Source organism: Scardinius erythrophthalmus (genome assembly GCF_964197995.2).
Source record: "Scardinius erythrophthalmus genome assembly, chromosome: 1".
NCBI lineage: Eukaryota > Metazoa > Chordata > Actinopteri > Cypriniformes > Leuciscidae > Scardinius > Scardinius erythrophthalmus.
This window is the reverse complement of record NC_138221.1, coordinates 4,042,144-4,070,099: the sequence shown is the minus strand read 5'-3', so window position 1 is coordinate 4,070,099 and position 27,956 is coordinate 4,042,144. Positions and strand designations below refer to the sequence as shown.

The 27,956-nt window shown below is 38.3% G+C and overlaps 1 pseudogene across 1 annotated transcript; it reads left to right on the top strand.

Annotated features, from left to right (window-relative positions):
* Positions 1-539: 539 nt before the first annotated feature.
* Positions 540-19,484, top strand: LOC308694857 (annotated as a pseudogene). The gene is made up of 6 exons: positions 540-726; positions 2,235-2,435; positions 2,846-3,851; positions 4,357-4,426; positions 4,499-4,673; positions 19,388-19,484. The product of its transcript is annotated as an uncharacterized misc_RNA (transcript).
* The last annotated feature ends 8,472 nt before the right edge of the window (positions 19,485-27,956 follow it).

Sequence of the window (27,956 nt, the reverse complement as noted above, 5' to 3'; positions counted from 1 at the left end):
AGACAGCATCACCAACAGATCTGTCTCTTGATGGTCAACTACCTCCTATAGATCTGTGTGAGGTACCATCTACATCATCTTTTCAAAGTCAAATAAATACTGATGAAGAGCCTTTTTTACATAACTTGGCACTGTTTTACCTAAAGATGCAAGGCAAAATGTTGTTACCTGCCAGTACAATTCAATCAATCATCGAGGAATTTCAAGCAGTTCGTGTTGATGGAATGCAGGCCATGCTTGTTAGACTAAAAGAAAAGCTGCTGTCATCATCAAATATACCATCATGTGACATAGACAAACTTATTGATGAACTAGTTTCACAAGATCTTTTAACTTTGTACAATGAGGGTCAGTTAAAGTCTGACAAAACCAGAAAACATTTCTTCAAACAAAAGTTCAACTTTGTTGAGCCAAAACAGATATACCTGGGCACTGACACAGCTGGTAAAGAACACTTCTGTCAGTATGTGCCAGTTAAAGAAACTCTTGCATCTCTGTTTAGGCAAACATCAATGAGGGAACAGTACAGCCAGTCAAAAATGCTTGATTCTGTTGACAAAGTGATGGAGGATATAAAGGATGGCACATGCAGCAAGGAAAATGCCATCTTTCATGAGCATCCATCATCAATATCAATTATGTTGTACCAGGATGCATTTGAAGTGGTAAATCCACTTGGCTCGGGTAAAAAGAAACATAAAATTCTGGCAGTGTACATGACCCTAGGTGAGATTCTGCCACAGTACCGTTCATTAGTTGACCCAATGCAGCTTGTTTTACTGTGCAGAGATGAGGACTTTAAACAGTTTGGTCAGCAGAAGGTCTTTTCAAGCCTTATTGCTGATCTAAAATATTTAGAGGATTCTGGATTTCAGTCTGTAGATGGCACTATTCTTAAAGCAGGGCTTATTGTCATTTGTGGGGATAATCTTGGGTCTCATTGTATAGGTGGCTTTTCTGAAAATTTCAGTACCAACAAGTATTTCTGTCGGTACTGTCTAATTGACAGAGACACTTTTCGCCAACAACCTTTAAATCTTGGCATAAAAAGAACAAACAGAAATTATGCGCATAGTGTTGATCAGCTCACAACTACTGATCAATGTATGGTAGATGGCATCAAATTCAATTCAGTTTTCAATTCCCTTAATTCTTTTCATGTGTGTGGTGGACTGCCTCCATGCTTAGGACATGATTTATTTGAAGGTATTGTGGCTAATGACTTGGCAGTTTACATAAAACATTTGGTCACTGTAGAAAAGCACTTCACCTACAATGAGCTGAATAGAGCCATTACACAATTCAGGCATTTAGGAAGTGACTCACACAATGCACCATGTGCTGTTAAAGCAGATGGACGACGACTTGGTGGTTCTGCTACACAGAATTGGTGTCTCTTGAGGCTCTTACCAATTTATGTAGGAAGTAAAATTGAAAACCCAATCGATAGTGATGTTTGGCAATTGTGCCTTAAACTGAAAGAAATGGTTGAGTTGATTTGTGCTCCAAAAATTAGTCATAATGAGATTGGCTACCTCAAGTTTTTAACACAAGAATATGTCTCTGCAAGAAGCTCCTTGTTTCCTTACGAGAGTCTGAAAGCAAAGCATCATTACTTGTTGCACTATGCTGACCTTATACTACATTTTGGACCATTGATTCGCCTGTGGACCCTCAGGTTTGAAAGTAAACATTCATATTTTAAGAACTGTGCAAGAAAACTGCACAATTTTTTGCATCTTTGTAAAACCTTGGCAGAAAGGCACCAGATGCTGCAGTCCTATCTAGCTTGTGGCCAGTTATTTCCTCCTAAAATTCAATCTGTCAGTGAAACACATGTACACAATGCCCAGTTATATAATACAAAAATACAAACTGCAATAAGGGAAGCTAACTGTGTCACTCAAAGTACTTCAGAGGTATCAGGAGTTGTTTATAAAGGAACCAAATATACCAATGGCCTTGTTGTTGTTGTAGACAACAACAGCTGTGGGTATATCTTTGGAAAAATATCACTGATACTCATTAGTCCAACCGATGTCCACTTTGTTGTTGAATTGTATGAATCGGTGCTTTTGTCTGACCTTGGAGTTCACTCTCTGCAAAAATACGATCCGAAGTATGTGTGTGTTAATGCTGACAGTCTGTTGGATTACTATCCCCTTCCAGTGTATAAAGTGGCAGGCCTTTCTGTGGTGTCATTACATCACTCAGTGTGTTCTTTTTAACTTCAGACACAGAGCAGATACAACAAGAAATCAAAAGAGTTCTCCCAGAATTAGATGTCAACAAACTTCAAGATGTGGTCAATCATCTTTGTTTTGTGGTGGGTGTTCAGAAGACACAGGATCTTGCGCTAGTAGAGGTAACAGATCTTCAGGACTTCTTATTCCCTATACAGTGCCGAAAACTACTAATGGACTTCAAACAAAGAGGTAAGACAAAATGTGCTGCTAAACCATGTTTTTGCTCATTATTTTCACCATTATGATCCATTACATGTTATGCTGTTTTTTTGTAGAACACTCATAAGAGAGAAATAATTTACATACAGCTGTTCCATGTATAGTTAAAATTTATTATAAAAGTCCTACAGAATTTTGTAAAAATGTTCAAAAAAAATGGTTTCACAGACAAGGCTTAAGCTAGTCCCAGACTAACAGGCATGTTTGAGCTATTTTAACTGAAATCAACTTGCACTGAAATACAGTATCTTAAAATATGTCAGTGCCATTTTTTTTTGTCTTATTTTTTTCTAAGGCATGTTTATAAAATCTGGCTAAGCCCTGTCTGTGAAACCACGCCGTATACAACTTTTCACTTTGTTTCTCTGTATTTTTCAAAGCGTCTAGAGGCCAAGTGGACGAAACGCCAATTGAGATCACATTCACACCAGTACCACCACACGACTCACTATCTGAACAACCTTCCACTTCTTACACTCCTTCAAGTTCTGATTGGCTCAGTATATTCCAGATTCCTTGGGAACGCATGCCTACAGCCCTTCTACAAGCAGCATCCAATAAGGAGAAGGCTCCACTTGGACCGAGGAGAGAGTTTGTAAGAAATGTTGTGGCAGCCATGAAAGAACTGTGCCCAAACCCAAACTTAGCTGACTGTGGGGAAGTAGCTAAACAAATTTTTCTAAACATTCTTTAACATTCAGAGACTTTTCAGAGGAAGGGGAACAACTGGGAAAAGGCTATAGTTCACTTCAAAGACAGCTGAAAAACAGAGTAGAACATGTTAATAGAGACAATGTAGCACACAGAATACGTCAACCCAAAAAAAACACAGCAGAACAAGAACTGAACAGCTGCACAGTCAAAAAAGTTAGATGTAAAGTTGATAGTTATGGATGCATTAATTGGCAACCTACCTCCATGCCTGATGGAGAGACCACAGAATCTCTTGAAATGAAGAGAAATTTTCTATTAGAAAAGTTTCAGTATGGAGGCCCACATTCTACTGAATTGTCTGATGTGGACAACCTAATGCAAGAGACTTACATAAATCAGCGACAATTGATTAATTCATGTCCCCCTCCAGCCATTAGTGACATAGAAGTTGAGTGGCCATATTTATTCACTAAAAGAGGCTTATGCAATCATTTTGAAACTCTAACAGGGATTGACATAAGCAGTCGCCTCAGTGAATGCCTGATTGGCAAAAGCAATAGGATTGTCAACTACTTTCAAAAACAGACATTAAAATGGAATGCAGAGGTCCAGGCTCTCCTAAAAGAAATTGAAGCCACACCAGCAACTAATAACAAGACTGCCATATCAGCCATCCTACTGACAATGAAATACTTAAAAGAAAAAGAAAACTCTCTCTTCATTTTAGTAGATGTAAGTAATTATGACATTACATCACTAATAAAGTAACCCATTAAAACAATAAATGGAGTCCTGGTTTCACAGATATGGCTTAAAATTAATACTAGGACATTTAAGAATATTTGATAAACATGCTTAGAAAACACTGGTGTGTATCTTGAGACACAACAATTGCACTGACATATCTTAAAATATGTCAGTGCAAATTGCTTTCCGTTAAGACAAAACTTTTTTAATGTAGCCTATCCAAAATAACTAAATTTCTAATAAGATTAAACAAATAAATAAAACAGACCAGGTACATAGATTACACTTACATTCGTATGTGGCACAAATAGGTTTCTAACAACATGGAGAGTAAATTAAAAAATATATATTTTTTACATTTTGTGTACGACTATCCCTTTAATGCACTCATTTTTATTTAAATAATTAAATAAAACTATTAAAATAACCTTTTAAATGGAAACATTGCTAAGTTTTTGCTAAGTAATCGTTTATTTATGTTGTTTTCAAGGAAACTTCCACTAAGATGTCAATAGAGACTGAGCAAACCCTACCAGCCACACCAAGGCTCATCATGCTTGGTAAGCATAAAATATATAGTAAACAACCTATATGTTTCTTTGCAGTTTTTATGGTGACTTTTCATATTTCAGGTGAAAAACTTCTAACTTCATCTAAGTGGATGGTCAGCATTGAGGGGAAAGTTACACATTGCATTGAAGAGGAGCTGGATTTTGCTGCAGCACTCTCTGCACTTTTTGGTTGCTTTTATGTTTTTAATATTGAGTACCAGGAGTCAGCCAGTGCCACACTTGAGATAATTCAACGGTAAGTGTTAAAATCATTATGTCCAATCATGGTCTTATTAAAGGAATGGCTAGTCCAAATACACATGGGAACAACTACTGTTTTTAAACTTTTTTTCCAATATGTATTTGTTGTTGTACTTGGTTCTTATAATACAGTTTGATTTTTATTTTTTTACTAACTGATAAAATTCTAAAATGTATGTTGTCTGATTTGATGATTAGGTTCTTTGTGAGAATAAATCCTGAGGGGACAAAGTGTGCTGCAAAATTTGGAACTAGCCGCAAAACTGGGTCTACAGTTAAAAGAAAGGTTCAAAATGTGAATCCACATGTCCATACATTTTTGCAGAACCTTACCGAATTTGAATGGAAAAGGAAGGATTTGAAGTACTTCAAATGAAATAAACTTATAACCCGTTTTCTGAGTAACACTAAGAAAATCTCTATAGATTGTTGCAATACCGCCGCCACGACCAATCAGACGGGGCTCATGTTTGTAGGAGTATCCTGATGGAGTAGACTCATTTAGACCAAAATAATCATTTGGTTTAAGCCAGGTTTCAGTAAGGCAAAGTACATCGAAGCAATTATCTGTGACTATTTCATTTACAATAACTGCCTTAGGTGTGAGTGATCTAATGTTTAAAAGACCTAGCTTTAGAAATTGTTTTTGTTTACTAATAGCAACATTTTCTGTTTTAATAACAATTAGATTTTTCCTAGATCCTGCAGTAGATTTATTATTTGATCTCACTAAACGAGGAATAGACACAATTTCTATGCAATGTTCTACACTAGTATTTATATCAGTTAATTTGGTGCAGCAGAGACTATGATTTGGACTTTTGGTTACTAGTCAAAAGGTATTTAACATTTTAGAGATGTTATCTGACAGAAGATCCGATCCGAATCTGTTTGGGTGTAAGCCATCAGCACGGTAAAGCCTAGGACGCTCCCAAAACAGATTCCAATTATTTACAAAGAGCAGTTTCTGCTCATTGCACCATGATATTAACCATTCATTTAGCGCGAATAATCTGCTAAACTTTTCATTGCCTAGTCGGTACGTGGGAAGCGGTCCTGACACAATAATCGTTATATCAGGCGATGTGCTGCGTACCGTATCGATCAGATTCCTGAAGTCTTTCTTCAGAACCTCCGTCTGGCGCAGTCTGATGTCTGCCCCTCCCGCGTGCAGGACCACGGTTCCGACGCACTCGTTCAGAATCTCGGGGACGCGAGCAGCGATTTCAGAAACACTAAAACCAGGAAAGCAGTGACTGTGCACCTTATTTTTACCTAATGTAGCGTGTACGTGTCGAACGATGGAATCACCGATGATCACAGCATCGCGTTCTGTTTCGCGAAGAGGGAAGAAGCGGTTTTGTGTAGATAACTTGAAAACCGGGAGGGTCGGAGAGGGTCTTGGTCTAGACCTGACTCGTGTCTTCCGCTGCGGAAATATCGCACGGAGTAGACGAGGTCAGCGGGTTAGTAACATTAATCTCTGATTTGTGAGCATCGGCGGCGGCGTGAGATGATTCAAGAGCTAATCGCCGGTCTATTAGCTCGGCTTGTCTCGCTAAAAGGTCGTGGACCTGTTTCTCAACAGCTTCCAGCTCAGACTGCACCGCGTGCAGCTCAAATGTGTCCTCACCTGCACCAAAAGGTAGACTACTTACATCTGATATATTCGCCATTTTAACAGGTGGACAGTAAGTTAGCAACGACGCTACCAGTGATGCTATCAATATTAATACTAATTTCTGACTAACGTCTTAGATATAATCCGTCTTTTAGCGGTACGGGTGTAGAGTAGACGCACGATAGGCGAAAAAATAAATAAATAAATGTTTGTAAGTGTGTGTTGAGAAGACGCGTTCAGCCGTGATCCACGGACGTAACCTATAAGAGTATCCAGCGTTGGATCACTAACAGGCTTGAGACGCGTCTGCTCAACAGTCCGTGTTGTAACTATGAGGTTTGAGCAGTAGTGCTTCTCAGTGAGGACAAGTAGAAAATGTTTGTTGTAAGTAAGTTTAAAGAGTAAAATCAAGAATTATAAATCAAATCGATGGAGCTCCAAAGACAACAGCGCGTTCAGACGCGACCCCGTCTGATTGGTCGTGGCGGCGGTATTGCAACAATCTATAGAGATTTTCTTAGTGTTACTCAGAAAACGGGTTATAAGTTTATTTCATTTGAAGTACTTGTACTAAATGTTACGCTCTTAGACGCTAGAAAAACATCCCTATTATCTTTAGCCTTGGCTACCGTATATAGACCGCCAGGGCCTTACGCTGATTTCCTAAAAGAATTTGCAGATTTTCTCTCAGACCTATTGGTCAATGTCGATAATGCATTAATTGTTGGAGATTTTAACATACACGTAGATAATCAAAATGATGCGTTAGGGGCTGCGTTTATCGATTTATTAAACTCCTTTGGGGCTAAGCAAAACGTTACCGGACCAACTCATCGTTTTAATCATACACTCGATTTAATTATATCACTTGGAACCGATCCAACCGATATAGATATCATTCCACAAAGTGATGATGTCACTGACCATTACATGGTAACTTGCATATTACGTACCCCTGTAATATATCATGCTGCGCCGCGTTATCGATTAGGCAGAACAATCCTTCCATCCACCATAGATAATTTTTCAAATTGCTTATCGGATCTGTCTCAGCTGCTGTCTGAACCTAAACAAACAGATGAACTAGAGGAACTAACCAGCACTATGAGCACCATTCTCTCTGGAAAATTGAATATTGTTGCACCTATGAGACTAAAAAAGGTCAGAGAGAAAATTAAAGTACCATGGTACAACAATACTACGCGTGTTCTAAAGAGAGAAACTCGTAATTTAGAGCGTAAATGGAAACAAACTAATTTAGAGGTTTTTAGAATCGCTTGGAAAGACAGTACGTCACGTTATAAAAAGGCCCTAAAAGCGGCCAGGGCTGAGCACCTCCGCAAACTAATAGAAAATAACCAAAACAATCCTAGGTTTTTATTTAACACCGTGGCTAGACTAACAAATAAAAAAGCGTCACCTGAACAAAATATTCCGTTACAGTTTAGTAGTAATGATTTCATGAAATTTTTCACTGAGAAAATAGAAAACATCAGAACCACAATTGTAAACGTTCAATCCTCAATCGCGCCTTATAATTCAGCCTCGATTATCACCCCGCAAGAACAATTACAGTGCTTTACAACTATAGAACAAACAGAGTTAAATAAACTTATCACTTCCTCTAAAACAACAACATGTTTATTAGATCCCATACCAACTAAACTACTGAAAGAAGTGTTACCTGTAGTGGAAGAGCCTCTCCTCAATATTATTAACTCATCTTTAACTTTAGGTCATGTTCCAAAAACATTTAAACTGGCAGTTATAAAACCTCTCATTAAGAAACCACAATTAGACCCAAATAATCTAGCAAATTATAGACCCATTTCAAATCTTCCTTTTATGTCCAAAATACTAGAAAAAGTTGTGTCCGCCCAACTAGGCTCTTTCTTACAAGAAAATGACATCTATGAAAAGTTTCAGTCTGGGTTCAGGCCGCATCATAGCACTGAAACTGCGCTCGTTAAAATCACAAATGATTTACTCTTAGCTTCTGACCAAGGCTGTATCTCAATATTAGTTTTACTTGATCTTAGTGCTGCGTTCGATACTATAGATCATACAATACTCTTAGATCGACTACAAAATTATACCGGTGTTCAAGGACAAGCACTAAGCTGGTTCAGATCATACCTATCTGACCGATACCATTTTGTCTATTTAAATGGAGAAAAATCGATCATAACTCCAGTAAACTATGGAGTGCCGCAGGGATCTGTGTTAGGCCCTCTATTATTCTCAATATATATGCTGCCACTTGGAAATATTATAAGGAAACATGGAATTAGTTTCCATTGTTATGCTGATGACACTCAAATATATATTTCATCACGGCCGGATGAAAACGCTAAATTATCCAAATTGACAGAGTGTGTTAAAGATATAAAAGATTGGATGACGCGCAATTTTCTTTTATTAAATCCAGACAAGACAGAGGTACTACTTATCGGTTCAAAAAACCGCCCACAAAACCTCTTACAATACAACTTTAACATAGTAGGATGTCCCGTTACTTTATCCTCTACTGTAAAAGACCTGGGTGTTATATTAGATTGTAACCTGTCTTTTGAAAATCATATTTCATATGTTACAAAAACAGCCTTTTTCCACCTCAGAAACATTGCTAAGCTACGTAATATGCTCTCTGTTTCTGATGCAGAAAAGTTAGTTCATGCGTTCATGACCTCGAGATTAGATTACTGTAATGCTTTATTGGCTGGTTGTCCTGCATCCTCAATAAACAAGCTACAGTTAGTCCAAAATGCCGCCGCTAGAGTTCTTACTAGATCAAGAAAATTTGACCATATAACACCAATTTTATCATCACTGCATTGGTTACCTATAAAGTTCCGTATTAATTACAAGGTATTGCTACTGACTTATAAAGCCCTAAACGGCTTAGCTCCAGTCTATTTAACGGATCTTCTATCGCCCTATAATCCATCACGCTCTTTAAGGTCACTAAATTCGAGGCTTTTGGTCATACCTAGGATATCTAGATCAACTAAAGGAGGGAGAGCATTTTCACATTTAGCACCAAAACTCTGGAATAGTCTTCCGGATACTGTTCGTTGCTCAGACTCGCTCTCCCAGTTTAAAACTAGATTAAAGACGCATCTCTTCAGCCAGGCATTCATATAATATTTTTAATCCTACAGTAAAATCCGGTCTTTACTTCATAAACGCCAGAGGAGAACTGGCCCCCGACTGAGCCTGGGTTCTCCCAAGGTTTTTTTTTTTCTCCATTAGGTCACCTGATGGAGTTTTTCGGTTCCTTGCCACTGTTGCCTTTGGCTTGCTCAGTTGGGGATACTTAATTTAATTAATCAATCAATCAACAATACTATTGATCAGCATTATCAAACATGGATGTTTTAAACTAGAAACAAACACTGATGTACTATTTTATTTAATCCTGTGAAGCTGCTTTGATACAATCTGTATTGTGAAAAGCGCTATATAAATAAAGTTGACTTGACTTGACTTGACGTTGCCTATGCATGAATATCAGTCACGTGACCTCTTACGTCAGCCGCTCTTTTTCCAGTTGACTGCCGCCATCTTGAGGACCTATCGAGTTCTGTATATGGTACTGACTAGCATTACCTAGCTAGCTTTCTACTTTTCAACACACACACACACACACACACACACACACACACACACACACACACACACACACACACACACACACACACACACACACACACACACACACAATGAGCAAAACCCCTCAATTCTCCTGCAAAATGAAACTTTACATTCAAAACAATGTTATTTCTTCTCAAAATGGTATTTTGTTTTCAAATGGCACACACAAACCATAGTTGTGTTCAACGTGTCTCAAGTACCAGTATTTGTGTGTAAACAAGTGAGAAAAACTGTAATACTTCAAATGAACTGAGGAGGGCAGCAATACGCCATTGTCGTGTCTAGTCTGCCGCACAGTGTTACCAACTTAGCAATTTTGTTGCTAGATTTAGCAACTTTTCAGACTACCCTAGCAACTTTTTATTTAAAAAGCACCTAGCAACAAATTTAGCAATTTTTTTTATTTATTTGGCAACTTTTAGCAACTTTTGGAAAGTGATTCTAATCCAAACAACACACGTACAAGCTAGCTAAATAGACAGAGCGGTTCATTCATAATTCCTGTGGAAATCGCTGTGAAAACCGGAAAACAAAAGACAACGAGCGCAGGGGCGGGGCTGGTCTATATAGCCAGGCAGAGAGGCTGCGGGCGGCAGCAGCAGCAGTAGCATGCATTTTGCATTTTTGGCAAAATAGTTTAAACACATTTCATGTTTCACTGGTTGATAAGAAAATAGCCTACATTAAATGTAGTTGTAAAGTGTTTAACTGTACAATATCAATGTTGTATTTAAAAATGAAAAAATCTGATCATGAAAAAGTGTTGTTTGTATTACCCTACTTTTACAAATACTGTATGCATGTAGGCCTATGTATACATTATATATAATTATATATATATATATATATATATATATATATATATATATTTATATATATATATATATATGCCTATTTATATATATTTTTTTATTATTATTTTTATTTTTTACAAACAAATCTAAATTAGCATTTCAAATAATAAACGTGTGACATAATGGCGTAGTGTTGCGTTGCGATTACGTAATGACGTCATAGCGCAATGACGTCACTACGTCATTTAGCAACTTTTAGCAACAAATTGATCTTGCTTTAGCAACTTCTCCTGTAAATTAGTTGGCAACACTGCTGCCGCAAATATCAACAGAAGAAGAAGAGTTTGGAGAAGATCTCATCATTGACTAACAAAGACTTTCACACATTCAGATCAAATTCAAGCTTGAAGACGCAACTGGTGTGAACATTAACTATTTAAATGATGTTGATGTAAAATATCAACTTTGAAGTTGTAAAATGTAATTATTGTGTTTCAGCTTATTTGATGGAATTGATGCTAAGATTTGAATGATTTGTGTTGAACAATTATTTGAGCTTGAAAGGTGTGCTTTCAACATTTATAATTGAATGTCAAGGTATTTGATTTAGTTGATTATAGTTAATAATGTGGTGATGGTGAATGAGATGTTAAATGTTAGTTTTATATAATATTTGTTATATTAATGTATATTTGTTTTGATCACTTCTGCGACACCTCTGCAAACAGAGGTAAATAAAAACAGTAAAGCTCAATGAGTTGTCCTCTTGCGGCCCTCAAGTTTTGAATGCCATCTGGAAAATTTGACAATTATGATTGTTAAAATATATATATATATATATATATATATATATATATATATATATATATAAACTCTATTAGAGAGAACATTTACTGACATACATTTTGGGGGGAAATTAATGACGTCAGCTGCCGCTATTAACCGGAAGTCGGAGGTGGATGCCGCTTTTAGCAAGGCAAATAAATTATTATATCAATGTATATATATAATTTCAGTACTTATTTAAAACACTTAAATTTGTAATTATTTTGTAATTGATTTAAAAATGTTTATCAAATATAAATTGAGTAACGAAGATCATAGAGACAGTACAAAAAACAAACATTAAGCTACACTTGAAATTATGAATTTGTACGTAAATACAATTTGTGTACATGTTTGTCAAATAATGAAATAAATGAATGCCTATATAATAATATTGTATATGTATTAAACGTACATAAACATTCATTAAACAAATCATGAAAGTCATGTCTAAAAGAAAAAAAAAACATTTTCTCAATGACCTTTTTTTTAAAGTCATATTTTGCTATCATTTAAGTTCAGTTTTTACATTTGTGGTATTTCAATACATTCTTGTCTTTGTTTTATAAAACAGCTGTAACTTTGAAAACAGACTTGATATTTGTTGTTCTGAAATCGGAATGAACAACAATTCTGAACTAGATGTTAAAGTTCATAGAAAAACTAAGTTGGCTTGAAAAAGCTTAGCAAGAAAGTTTGAAAACGTTTTACAATGTTCTAGCACGGTTTAACATGATTTACAATGTTTCTAGTGTTAGGGAATAACAGCTTAAAGACCCAGGATCAGATATGATGAAAGAAGACCAGGAGTCGTGAGGTTCAATCAAATAAGTAAAAATTTACTGAAGAATAGTTTCATCGGTAGAGCCAGGCGTCAAAGTCTCACGGGGTCGCAGGCCAGAGACTCTACTGTACACAAAATCTCACACCAGTTATACCATTTCCAAGGGCATGATTGACATCAGTACATACAGGTTGGCTACTTCTCATTGGCAAAAGAACAAAGTTAAAACAATTCTACACTTATGGAGAGATAGGAGGGTAAGTCGACATTGTCATCCGAGTCCAAGATGGTCCGGTGATGACCTTGGAGGTTGTAGAAAGGAGTCTTGGGGTCAGCTGCTGCATATCACAAGACCTGCACAGAACATTCAACACACACACACACACACACACACACACACACACACACACACACACACACACACACACACACACACACACACACAAAAACACAATGGAATCGCAGTTCCTCCAAAAGTAGTACAGATGATGTTCACTTTAAAGAAATACACATAAAAGTACAATTCTGTGAATCAGATCACGTTTAACCCCTGTAACCTTAAGATTAGTAAGAAAGACAGATGTTAGAAAAAGATAAGTTAGAAAGGAATAAAAGAAAGACAGACAGACAGACGTTAGAAAAAGAAAGAAAATAAAGAAAGACAGATGTTAGAAAAAGAAAGAAACTTTAGAGTAATGTTGCTGTCAGAGCATAACAATATCTGCAATATGAATAAGTTACGACGATCAAAGTTCAAAGCAAAGGGAGACTTTTTTGTATTTATTTTTTTACAGAAATCACTTTAAGGACTACAACAAACAACTGGTGGGGACTACACAAGCTTCCTCCTGGGCTAGTGACATCACTAACCTTAACACACACACACCTGAAAAACAAAATTCATTGGGGATCAGCCTGATGTCTTTTGATGACAATTATTATGGATGTTGGGTTATCCGTAAAATAAATGTTGTTATGGGGAAACAAAACCACCGTAATAACTTACCATTAGCATGAATACACTGCAGTCCACAGATCCCAACTGAGCTGGAACATCCTGAAAAAAAAAAAAACTATCTAAATGGAAAACCTAACATTTTATTTATACACTAAAGATAGCAAAGAAATCAAAATTGTTGTAACATGAAATCAATACCTTATTTTAAACAAGCTTCCAAGATCCCGGATCCATCTTTATTGCAATTGAGCTTAAAAAGAAGGGGGAAAAAGTTAGTTATTTTATACACATGAGAGAAAGAGAGAAGATGAACTCCGTGTTGAACCACTTAGCCATGTTGCAGCAGTAGACAGTAGCATATCTGAACTAGGGAGCAGGTGTAATTTATTTTTTAAATGCCACTGTCTATGCCTATCTAAAGCCGAGAACAAAGTGTTGAACTGAACCACTGGACTAATATGTAAAACTTTGAAGCCCGGTTTCACAGATAGGGTTTAGATTATGCCAGGATTAGGCCTTAGTGCAATTAGGACTTTTATAAATATGCCTTAGAAAAAACATTACTGTTGTGAATCTTAAAAGAAACAATGGCACTGATATTTTAAGATACGCAAGTGTGATTTGCTTTCAGTTAAACATGCATTTTAGTCTGGGACTAGTTTGGGAAAAAGTGAACAGTTCCAGTATATTTTGAATAGATATATATATAAAATAATTTTATATATATATATATATATATATATATATATATATATATATATATATATATATATATATATATATATATATATATATATATTCTGGTCTCATCTGGTGATTGGGTCTGTGACGTCCCTGAGTCTCCTGATCCTATTGGTCCTGGACGTGGGAGTTCCTGATTGGTTTTCCTCATCCTAATTGATAATTAGTTAGAGTATATAAGAGTGCTGTGCCTTGTTTGGGGCAGGCACTCTATGGGGAAACTCTCCTCATGAGTGGCTCATTGTGTTTTCTTACACATGTTGTCAAGATTTTGTTTTCCCTTATCCCTAGACTTATGTTCATTATTATTGTTTGTGATATGTTTAATTCAATAAATCCTATTTTGATTTGAAAGTTTCTGTCTGATCCCTCTTTTGTGTTGCGGCATGAGCTGGTCGTAACATAAAATTGGGCGCTCGTCCGAGATTGCTGCATGTGTAAGTGAATAATGTCTTTAGTGTGTTCACCTTTTGGAATGAGTAGACTTCAGGTAATTAGAGTGTTCTCAGCTGGGTTTAAAATCCTTCCATCGAGACACTGTTTGTTATTTTTTTGTTGTTGTTTTGCCTTTCTTATTTTTGAAGGTTATTCTGGGCGGAGGTTTTAAATCTCTGTTGGGGGTACGCTTCAGGCTTTTGGTTTGGAATGACAATTGTCCTTGAGTTTAGCGTTTAAATACCACCCCGAGTCCGGTACACCTTTGAAGATTAGATTAGGTTTAGTTAGTTTTGCTTATAGTTAGGAACTGGAGTCTCTCATTTTCGTTGAAGGTGACACTTTGTTGTTTTTCTGTATCTGTGTATTTGAAGCCTGCTGAATATGAAGATAATTTGAGGGATGACTTTTGGTAAGTCATTTGTTTATCTCATAACCAAGGTGCGGGTTGCAGCTAGAGCGTGTGACAATTCCGGGTGAAGTGGCTTATGGGATTTGTATTTCTAATGCTCTAGTTTAGTGCGGCGTCTCACGTTTGTTGTTGTATTGCTGTTGTGTTTCTCTGCTGCCTCTCTTTAACAGAAATGTCATCGGTGATCGAGGATTTCTTCTCATTTCCTTCGGAAATCTTATTGGAGAGATGCACGAAGGAAGAGTTGTTGCAGATTGCCGAGCGCTTTGATGTGGAGGTAACGAGTAATCATAAGAAGCTTAAAGAAACGCTGGTGAAAGTTGTGAAAAATGCACTTTTTGAGCGGGGTGTTTTAGAGGTAAGAGCTCAAGATATTGATCCTGAAGAGTCTTTAACCTCTACTCTTTATGCTGCCGATCGAAATGTGAAGTTTGGTGAGATGTCTTTGCAAGAGAAACAGTTAAGTGTTGATGCGGAAAAATTACGTGCTGATCGTGATGCTTGTGCACTGAAAGAACGTGATTTAGAAATGAGAAAATTAGAGTTACAACAGAAACTTGAGCTACGTAAACTGGAGTTGCAGTCTGAAAGGGAGGAAAGAGATTTTCAGTTGAGGAAATTGGAGTTAGAATTGCACGCCCAAACAGCTGAAACTCCATGTCGCGTATCGTCTGTTGAAACCTTGTTTACTGCACCTGTTTTTGATGTTTACAAAAACATTAGACTTGTGCCACTGTTTTTAGAGAAAGAAGTAGAGAAGTATTTCCAACATTTTGAGTGCGTTGCTGAGTCTTTGAAATGGCCAAAAGAATTTTGGACCTTACTGTTGCAATGTGTTTTAGTCGGAAGAGCTCAGGAAGTTTATTCAGCGCTGACTATGGAACAAAGCGGTGATTATGAAATCGTTAAGACTGCTATTTTGCATGCTTATGAACTGGCACCTGAAGCATACCGCCAGAAATTTAGAAGTCATTTTAGGGCTGAAAACTGTTCATATCTTGAGTTTGCTAGAGAGAAAGAAAATTTGTTTGACCGCTGGTGTACCTCAGTAAAAGTGACCACCAAGGAACAGCTTAGAGAATTGATTCTTTTAGAGGAATTCAAAAACTGTGTTCCAAATGCTGTTGCTATGTATCTCAATGAGCATAAAGTGAGTAAAATGTCCGATGCTGCTCTTATGGCAGATGAATTTGTTCTTACTCATCAAATTTCTGTTAATCACTTCAATGATTCGAGCAGGTCTAAGTTGAGCGTTACTGTTAGACCTAAAAAGATGTTTTCATGCCAGAATACTGTGTCAAGTTTTTCTGATAATACTTCACGTATGAAAGCTGAGATGATTTGTTTTTACTGTAAGAAGCCAGGACATAAAATTTCAGACTGTATTGCTCTCAAAAAGAAAGAGAAAGGTGTTAAACCTGTGGGTTTAATTTCTACATCGAATGTGAATCATACTCCTGCTCGATTTAATGAACAGATTGAACGGGTAGATATTACTGAGATGGAGAGTGTTAAAAATAGTATTGATTTTGCACCATTCCTCACTGAAGGGACCGTGGCTTTGCCTAATTCGGATGAGACTGTCCCTGTACGCATCTTACGAGATACTGGGGCGGGGCAATCCTTTTTATTGGAAGGACTTTTGCCTTTGTCTGAACATACTGATACGGGAACACATGTACTGGTTAGAGGACTTGAGATGGGGTTCATGGAAGTTCCTCTACACCGCATTCATCTTGAGTCTAAACTCGTGGTAGTTGGAGTTCGTGCTATGCTTCCTGTCTCAGGTGTCACTTTCATACTTGGCAATGATTTAGCCGGGGGAAATGTTTGGGAAAAGTCGGACGCTGGTGTTCCACCTATAGTAGCTTCTGCTGTTGGGAAACTAGATGGATCTTGTGACTGTCCGAATTTATACCCTGCATGTGCAATAACTCGAGCGATGGCTAAGAAAAGTATGCCAGATGAGACTGAAAACATTCTTTGTGATACTTTTATTGTTCCTGAAAATTCCTCTCAGCCAGAACCAAGTACTGTGTATACAGATGTGGAAGATGTTATCCCTGTGCATGATTCACATGCTGTTGATGACTACAAGTCTGTTTCTCTGTCAGAATGTCCATTGATTTGTGATGACCCTGTTAACACATCTTGTTCTTTATCTCCGCTCTATAGTGTGACTCGAGATGATCTTATCAAAGCACAGCAGGCGGATGATACTCTTCAAGAATTGTTCTCTTTAGCTCGTGAAGGAGGAGATAAGACTTCATCTTCCTTCTATTTTCTTCAGGATGGATTGCTTTATAGACAACAACCTATGAGCTTTGAATTTTCCCTCGACCCTAGGATCCAAATCGTGGTTCCACTTAATTTCCGTCAAGACCTCCTACAACTATCACATCAGGGCATGGCTGGTCACATGGGGGTACGAAAGACCTATGATAGAGTTTTGAGGAAATTTGATTGGCCTAGGTGTAAGCGAGATGTGATTTAACTATATACGATCTTGTCATACTTGTCAAATGACAGGAAAGCCAAATCAAAAGGTTCCATTAGCTCCTTTACAGCCTATTGCTGCAGTTACTACACCTTTTGCACACTTGACTATTGATTGTGTTGGTCCCTTACCACGATCTAAGGCTGGACATGCATATTTACTCACTGTAATGTGTCAGACTACACGTTACCCCGCAGCTTATCCTTTGAGATCAATAACCTCCATAGCTATTTTAAAGGCTTTAACAAGTTTCATGTAAGTTTTTGGCATTCCAGAAACCATTCAGTCTGATCAGGGCTCAAATTTTATGTCCCGAAACTTTTCTAAGGTCATGCGTCAACTTAAAGTTAAACATGATATATCAAGTGCTTATCACCCTCAAAGTCAGGGATGTCTGGAAAGATTCCATCAGACTCTTAAGTCACTTTTGAGGTCCTATTGTGTCGAACTTGACTGTGACTAGGAGGAAGGACTTCCTTGGATGTTGCTCGCTATTCGTGAGGTTGTACAGGAAAGTATGGGTTTTAGCCCTAATGAGTTGGTGTTTGGACACACTGTTAGGGGCCCTTTTGCTGTCTTGGCGGATGAGTGGATGAATTTTGACCCTCCTGAGAATGTTTTGGACTATGTAAGTAGTTTCCGTTATCGACTCTACGAAGCTAGAGCTATTGCTCTACGGAAGTTAACCTCTGCATCTTTCCCTGAGATTTGGCTGTTTGATCGCAAAGTCAAGTCCAGACATTTTCAAGCGGGCGATCAAGTGCAGGCGTTGTTACCTGTGTCGACTACTCCTTTCCAGGCTAGGTTTGCGGGACCTTATACGATTGCGAAGTGTTTTCCGAATAATAACTATTTATTAAATACTCCTGATCGTCGAAAGAAAATACAGGTGTGCCATGTTAATTTACTAAAATCTTATGTGACTCCTGTTCCCTGTCTGGGATGACTGGTAGTGAGGCCTACCTGGACGATGTTGTTCTGTATAGTTCGTCTTGGTCTGAACATCTTGATCAAATTAGAGAGCTCTTTGTACGTCTGGCCAAAGCCAACTTAACTGTCAACCTTGCCAAGTGCGAATTTGGAAAGGCCACTGTGACATACTTAGGAAAGGTAGTTGGCAGGGGTTGTGTGAAGCCGATTCACACTAAAGTGAATGCAATCTGTAGTTTTCCCAAACCAGCTACCCGTCGTGAGTTACGACGATTTCTTGGGATGGTGGGTTACTACAGGGGGTTTTGTCATAATTTTGCAAGTGTAGTTGCCTCTCTGACTGATCTGTTAAGCCCTAAAAGACCATTTCAATGGTCAGAGCAATGTCAGTGTTCCTTTGAGAATGCCAAATCTTTATTGGCAAATGCTCCGGTGTTGGCTACTCCTAATTTTGAGAAGCATTTTCTACTTGCAGTTGATTCAAGCGCTTATGGTGCTGGCGCTGTTCTTTTACAAGAGAATTCTAATGGAATTGAACATCCAGTCAGTTATTTTTCGAAAAAGTTCAATCGTCAGATTCGTCACCAACAAGTGTACTCTACGGTGGAAAAAGAAGCACTAGCCCTTATTTTAGCCGTTCAACATTTCGAGGTCTATTTGAGCTCTGTATGTGGTCCTATTACGGTATACACTGACCATAATCCGTTGACTTTCTTAGATCGCATGCCCGGTAAGAATCAGAGAATAATGAGGTGGAGCCTTATTCTTCAACCTTTCCACTTACAGATTAAACACGTACGTGGCAAGGATAACATAATTGCGGATGCTCTCTCGCGTATGTAAGCTGTCCCAGTAGTGTCTGGTATCTCTTCTCTCTCTCTTCTTCTTTCTCCGTTTTTCTCTCTGACGTCCTAGGGCCCAGGATTCCAGGATTTAAATGGTGTGAGATTTATGGAGATGAGTATTAAAGTTATTGTACATTCACATTTAAATGATTGTTTTTGCATTCGTACCATTTTTGTTTGTTTTTTTTGTTTGTTTTTTTGTCGGTTCTTTAGAGAACCTCCTTTTGGAGTGGGAGGTGTGACGTCTCTGAGTCTCCTGATCCTATTGGTCCTGGACGTGGGAGTTCCTGATTGGTTTTCCTCATCCTAATTGATAATTAGAGTATATAAGAGTGCTGTGCCTTGTTTGGGGCAGGCACTCTATGGGGAAACTCTCCTCATGAGTGGCTCATTGTGTTTTCTTACACATGTTGTCAAGATTTTGTTTTCCCTTATCCCTAGACTTATGTTCATTATTATTGTTTGTGATATGTTTAATTCAATAAATCCTATTTTGATTTGAATGTTTCTGTCTGATCCCTCTTTTGTGTTGCGGCATGAGCTGGTCGTAACAGGGTCCCACCAAAAACATGATCAAACTAAGAAATTAAACAGACAAAGTGAAATGTCAAATTTTCGATACAATCTAGAATTTGTATAAAAAGATAAAAAACAGAATGCCTTTTGCCTGCTTTGATCAAGACCGGATATAATACATTTGAACATTATGTTCCTTACGTGAAAACATACCAGTGAGTTTGGTTGGTTTTGCAACTGGAAATCTGGGGTGTCCTTCCTGGCACGTATGTTTGTCCGCAATCTGTGACAGGCTGTGGTGAACTTGGTGAAACTACAAAAACAGAAGTTTAGAATATGGTGAAGTAATGTTGATTAAAATAGTGTTTTGTATTAAAACATAGATCATTTGGGATATGTTTTGTTAGCGTTGCACGTGTATCAAGGCTGAGCTTGTCAATTCCAATAAATCAGCATGAGCTTTATTCTAATCAATAGATTAAGTTAACATGTTAACAAACGCTAATATTTAATGATAATGATAACGTAGTATTTGAAGTTAATGATAGCCCCTCACAAACCAGGAGCACACGGTGCACAAGCTGCGTTTCTACAAATGATTAAATTAACCAATTCAACTTAAGTAGTCACAGATACACTGTCTCTAACATAAAAGTTAAACTCCAACGTACAGAGCAACAATTATTTATTAATCTGATAATATACGAACTTACCGAGCCAAATACCGCCGCCATTACTGAAGATTCGCCGGCGCCACCATTGACTTCCAGGTAAATGTGATTGGTTGCTAATACGTTGGACGATACTGATTGGCTGCAACGAAATAGCAGGTCCCTCCTAATATGGCAGGGCTTCCGGCTGTCAACGGCAGCTACTTCCTGCTGCCAGCTGCCGATTTTTCGCTGAACCCCCTCTCCAAAATGCTGTAAAATGTCTCCAATGTTTTTAATCAACTTAATAGTATGAACGGTGTTACACAAGTGAAACTCCGGCACTGCACTGCCCTCTAGGGGTTATCTCCACAATAGAAATCATGATCAAATAGAAATCAGTTTATAAAGTGGAAAAATCAGCTCTTCCCCAGTCCAGCGTAGACGGAGTAATCATGTTCATATAACCTTTAAAACTCAGAACTACAACACACACACACACACACACACACACACACACACACACACACACACACAACACATGAAAGAGTGTGAATCAGCCGAGTCGGATTATCCTCAGGGAAAAGCTCTTCTTCACGTTATTACACAGCACAGCTCTTTAAAACACTCCTACACACTCCCCACCATCATCTAACTACACAAATACCATCTATCTAGCTGTAGCTGAGATGTTTTCGGGTTGATTCAGTCTGTCGCCACTGGAGGGCGCTCAAGGTCACGTGTTGTTTGGCTGATGCTCACAAAGTAATAAAACGAAGAACAAGTTGTTTTCCCTATACTATACTCTGAGGACAAACCTCTATGGGACAAACCAGGGTTTCAGCAGTGGGTTTCCCACTCACACCCTCACCTGTCCCAGGACACTTGCAATCCTAAGGGCAGAGCAAATGAACCATGGCTTGTTAACAACAACAGAACAATACATTTCAGCAAAGACGTGTGTATTAACTTTCCTACTTTGTATTTTTTTCTCCTGAATTGCTCTAAAAAAGCTTAACACAGGGGTGCATTGGTGCAATCTTAAGTGCATTGTTAACACTGCAGAATATGACACATTAAGACATGCATACAAAATACTTAAGAAATCATATTTCTATATACTCAAATTTGATTAAAACCTTTGTAAACACAGCTTGCATGACAGCACTACAAAAACACAAAAGTGAAACCCCATTCCCTTATCAACTACTTTTCTTATTGTTGTGGGCTTTATTGGGTGAGTGATATTTCTTATAATACACAAGTGAGATAGACTAGTGCAAATATTACAAATAGGTCGTTAAACTAATATTAGCACAAGTTTTGCCTCAAACCACCTGACAAATGAAGCCACGCAATGATGACAAAGGAGTTAAGATGAAGTTTATAAGAAACTTTAACTCTGGTTTCGCTAGCTATTTGAGTAAATGAAAACTTAATACTTACATTTAAATGTGACTTTGCTGTCCACCACCAATCTCTAGTCTCGGCCGCCTTTAAAAATAAATAAATAAATGCTGTCGTTAACAGTGCGCAGTGACTTATGGGGTAGAATAGGGTAGGATAGGCTGCTAAGTGTCCATTTATGTATCCTTCCTTTCACGAGGAAACGAAGGGCGCATTTGGCGTCGGAATCAGGGTAGCCTTCGTCTCGTCGCGATGACGCAATCGGCCTTCAAATACGGCCTTCGAAGGACGCAGCCTTCACTTTGGGACACAGCTCATGTCTCAGCCTCAGACGTCACGCCCACGGAACGTTAGCTGAACGTCTGATGCATATGGCACACTTTTCTGGAAACACTTAAGGAGTTTCGAAGTCGCGACCTGATTGGTTGAATTCTACAGGATGTCCGGGAGACGTGTGTGTCGCGTTCTTTATCGGCCCGCCTGGAAACAAATGCTGTGATGCCAAAACCCCTCGTGGAAGAAGAAAGCCGTTGTGTTTACAACTGTGACAATGAGCGCTTGCCAGGATCAATTAAACGCTGGATTTTCAAAAAGTATGTGAAGTTTGCGGCTCCATTGTTGCAGTAAACTTGCACAACGTTCTTGAATGAATAATTTATTAGGTGCACGCCGGTCTGTTATTGTAGGGACGTCGACATTATATTGGCACGCCCCTAAACATGACGCGGAACAAAGCGAACTGTGATTGGTTGTGTTACATGTCAGTCAAACGTCCTCTTGGGCGGTCCTTGGGCAAGAAAAGCTGCGATAGAGTCCAGACCTTCAGCCGTCAGTCTGAAGGTCTGGCTACGCGAGACTAGGGCGGACTGGTGGTGCCTGTGCTCTCACTGTGCGACTACAGACACAGAGATAGAGTGCGTCTGCCAGTGGCGGATCTACGGGGTGGATCAACCCCTGTCGCCACCCCATTTATAAATCAGATAATATTTTTTAAGTATATTTTATGTTCATAGCCTACACGTTGAAGGTCAAGGAGACCCGCACCAAACTCCTCTCAAACAGAAATCGCCGATTTACAATCCCCTCCCCCTCACAGTGGTTTCACCCATCACCAGTTTCACCACCAGTGGCAGCAGGGCAGCTGCACAGTGCATCTGTCTGCAGTACGCAGTGTCTCGGAGTCTCAGTTAGCAGTGAGTTTAGAGGCAAGTTTGACCCGACTGGAGAGACTGAGCTGCCCCAGAGCCTCTGAAGGTGAAGTGAGTTTCCCCAGGTGTAGTTTAAACACACGTTTAACTTAAAGTTACATTTGTAATGAATGTATTTTGTATGCTAAAAACGATTCAGCATCAGCAAAAACAGCGAGTCTATTAAGTTACGTTAGCCAAAATCAGCGGTCAAATCGCTCCCTCGTGATTTGTAAGAGCAGCTCTTTCCTTTGATTAGCCTAATTTAGATTTTTAGTAAAGACAAGAACAGCTTAATAAAAAATATTAAATATTGTTTGTATCCATAACGCTTACTGATGGTCGCCGTTACGCCGACGTTACGTTACAACACACAATAAATGTAGTCTATACTGTTGCTAAACTGCGGGACGCGTTTGATAATAAAAGGCTATTAAAAGTATCAAAACGCTCCGAAACACACCGCAACGAGATAAGCAACGTATATTTTGGGTTTCGTGTGCGCATCTAAACGATCAAATATGTCAGAATGGCTGTCTTGGAGGTTCACTTAAACAGTTTAGTCACTAAAATACAGTTTATTTCTTAAATGGGCGTAAATAGTTGGGAGAAAATATGATGCGTAATGATTAGATCTGCATTTGGTCTTAAAGAGGCAGCAGTCTAATAATCCTGCTGACGATTGCTCCATTAATGTGAATCAAACAACAAAAGGCAAAGAGAAAATCAGTCACAGCTCTAGAATGATAAGCTTTAATCTATCTATGATAAACTATGCAGTGTTATTTTAAATCTGACTTTATTAGATGTCTTTTTAGCCCATATTACTCCTGAACAGTAATGTCAGTAGACATTACTAATTAAAGCACTGGGTATATAATTTGTATATTTGTTTAATTGTATTCTTTTTTTGTTTGACCATGTGTTTTTTGGTGTCCTATGTCTTCTGTATATAAAGCACAAAAGCCTGCACCACTTCTGCATAGCCTACATGTTTTATTTGTTTTGTTAAAGCATTGCTTTTTCTTTTGCTATAGATATTTATTTTACATTTCAAAATATAAAGCAATATTAATTGTGTTCTAAATAAACCTCCCCCCCCCCCTATATACCGGATCAATAAGGAGATTCGGTAAGAGTAGTAATACCGTTAAAACCTTAACGAGACCCATCCCTATATTGGCAGCAACGAATTAAAAGTTATGGCCAATTTAACTGTGATTAAATTCAGTATATATATATGTCTGCCATATGTTGCCACCCCTCAAAAATTCCTGCCCCCCTTTCGCCACCCCATAAATATTTTTCTAGATCCGCCCCTGACGTCTGCAGCAAAGAATTTCAACGATGCCAATTTCTCTTGGACGAAATCTCTGAATCAGACGAGGACACGGACGTTTGTGTGGTGAACCATCCTAGTTTCACACCGCATATGTTCTGGCTGAACATCCCGGTACGGTACCATGCAATAATTCACCATTTCGAAAGAAATACAAACGAGGAGTAATTCACTAATGAGTTCGCCAACTAACTAGACATTTTGTTTTACATTTACAGTAGAGGGTGACACAGGAGTGGATCAAACCTCTCCCGTCCCACTCCCACAAAAAAAAAAAATCCTGTCCCGTCCCAATCCCAGAAGAATGACTCCTATTCCCTCCCACTCCCGTGTTGTGTTTTTTTGACCGGAATCTGTCACAGTAAAAAAATACAGTACAGATAACAGCATAGCACAGTTTATGTTACTTTATTGAACTGAAAGCCAGTTTAAACAATGCACATTAAGCACATTACATTTCCTGTAAATCATCCATGCAAACACACACACACACACACACACACACAGACACGCACGCACACAATATATAACCACATTTTCTTTTTTGGGGGGGGGGGGGAGAAAAAAAAAAGCATCACAATAAGTGTATTGTGATTGTCAAAACATTTTAGTAACTAAACTGAATTTTATTAGGTTTAGTGACAACATGTTACAATGTTTACATGGTACAATTTCTGGTAAGCTACACTTTTTTATTATTTCAATTCAATTATTGTGATTTGATTTAATATTGACTCATTTGGATAAACATTAGGTACACAAGATAGGCGTTAATTTTTCTCAAGAAAAAAACAACTCACCTAATGCTGTAAACACACAGAGAGCCCTATCAGCTGGCAGTAGGCTATTAGATAGACTTTTTATTTTTATTGCAGACATATTTGTTCCAGAGACTCCGTCTACTGTGCAGGGGAGAGAGGGTTTGCTATTATTAATCATTTTAACATCTTTCCAAAAGGCTTTTGTGTCCTTGCCTAAAAGTTTTTTAGCCATGGAATCAGCTCTCATGATTTGTTCATTCTTCCTAATAAATCTTATTGCATATTTGTATTTCGCATTTGTCCTCTTTTTATGGTCGAATATGAGGACCCAAGATGTTGTTGCTTCACGGGCTTCAGTGAGAAACTGAGATACATGACAGTTTTTTTATACAATACAGTACATTTTTACTGTATTATTTATATAATCCACATTTCTGCCTCTGATCTAAAGTCATCTGTCTAGGGAACGATGGTTTGCTGAATAAAGTCCTGCTCCCGCATAAACACCAGCATTTGATCTGTTTCTGACACTTATGAACCTGAACTAACTTTATCTGGACAATAACTTTATTCTAGAGCTGATATAAAGCCAAAACAATCCCAAGCACTTTATTCTAGAGCTGTTATAGAGATAACACAACCCCAAGCCAAACAATTAATTTCCTATTATCAATGTAAAGCCGCTTTGGAACAATCTACATAGTTAAACCCCTTTATAAATGAAGCTGACTTGACTGTGTGAGTGTTTCTCTGAGTGTCCGGCAGGAGGCGCCACATCCTCTCCACTCTCACTGATGACGTGTGATCTTCCGCTCCTGCGCACTTCTAGTACAAGGAATAAATCAATCAAAGGGGCTTTTTAAATTAATTTAAATGTATCCAAAAGAGAAATCAATTTAAGGGCTTTCTGAATAGTATTATTTATTTATTTATTTATTTATTTATTTTGTCAGATTTGCTCAAGAGTTTAACCTCATTCATCCACTGATTAAAGTTGGGTTTAGATTTAAACCATCTGCATTTATGAATGAAAAACTTTCCAAAACATAACAAGAAATTAATAACAAACTCACAATCTTTGTTTTCCAGACAAACACCAAACCTAATTAACTTCACCGTGAGGGGTGGCATTTCAACCCTCCTAGACCTTAACCAATTCATATCACAATAAAAGAAGACATGCTCGAACTTTTCAATATTTGTTTCACAAAAAACATAATTATTCACATCAAAACCCTATCAAAACCTTTAAGCACATATTCTCGTCTAATTGGGTTTTGGGTTTAAGCCTGTAAAATAAAACTTCTGATGATTTGTGCAGTTTTTATCACAGAAATCTAAGGAGCGCTGCCTCAGTTCTGGGAGATTTTAGAGTACAACGCGTCTTCTTTAAAGCTACACTGTGCGATATTTTCCCCCATCTAGCGGTGAAATTGTATATGACTCTACCCAGTGAATATTAGTTTCTGTTCCTTTCAATTCCGAGGGCGTTTTAACTCCTACGGTGGCCGTATTATTCCAGTAACGCGGCTTCCAGTTCGACTTCGTCCATGACAATAATACGTCTAAAATGAATAAAACTACAGGACAGATGTCCGGAGGCAAACGTCACCCGTGGAATCGGCTGTCCCAGCATAATCAGATTAGGCTAACGTTACACTGTGTACAAAGTAAAAGCAATTAAAAATAACTCAAATTTACAGTGTCATTTTTTATATAGCTTAAAAAATTGCACCTTTAAAACTCTTCATCACCTGAGATCCGTCGCAGCACAGATTTATGTTACGAGGTAAACAATACTTTTTCACCATTGACGCGAGGATGAAGTTATACTAGAGGTCGCTCTGGCGTTATGCACAACCATGCTATGGTTAGACAACTATAAAACTTTGAGTTTACACAATTAGACTGAATTACCAACGCATAATTACCTGTGGAGAAGAAAGCAGGAAACTTCCATTTTAAAATCTTTGCTCCTCATGAGCTCACACACACACACACACACACACACACACACACACACACACACACACACACACACACACACACTATCTTTCCGGTTGGAAAGTGTTGTTAACTGAATCATTCAGGCAAATGACCTAGACATGTGAATTAAACTGAATCACACAGCACAAGTCTTCTGAGACGCGTCTCTCTGTAGGCAAGGGCGTGGTTAGCTGGTTCCCTCTGACGTCACAACTTCCAATAGGAAGATTCAACTGCAGTCGCCACTGTTCAGCCTGAAGACCCCAGTCTTACAGATCATTAACTAAACTAAAGTTGTTTTAGGGTTTAGTTACCCTTTAAGGTTCAGTGTATTTAAACCTAGAAACACCCCTGAATGGAAGTGTAATGTGACAACATGCCCCATAGGTGGAGTTCATTGTAATATGGACATATGACAGATTAAAATGTTATCTGATCTCATCAAAACAACACACAAGACCAACTAAAATACTATTATTAACTTTTTCATGTAAAATAATGACCACACTCTCTTCTTCTGACGGCAGCATAAGTCAAGTCACAAAAGGGTGAGGAAGTCGATCAAGTGTGCGAGTTGATCCTGGTGGATGCCACCAAGGCGATGTTCTTGGTCTCTGTTCTTTAGCAGCTCTCTTATGTCTTGATATTGTTTCTGTATCGATTCCAACATAGTGACTTTGCTGTTCCATCGCACGTCACATTCTTGATTCACGGTGTGCTTTAGGCTGGCGATAGCACCGGTTCTCTTTAGGTATGCAACGAGCTCTATGCAGTAATCGATCATGTCGACTATATCTTCAATGCCATCGGACTCGGAGTCACCCTTTGTACTGAATGTATGTCTTAGCACCGTGTTAAGGATGTGCGCGGAGCACGGAATCCAGTGGTATGACCAGAGTGCAGCCTTTATGTTCGCGCCCTGGTCACTGACAAAAA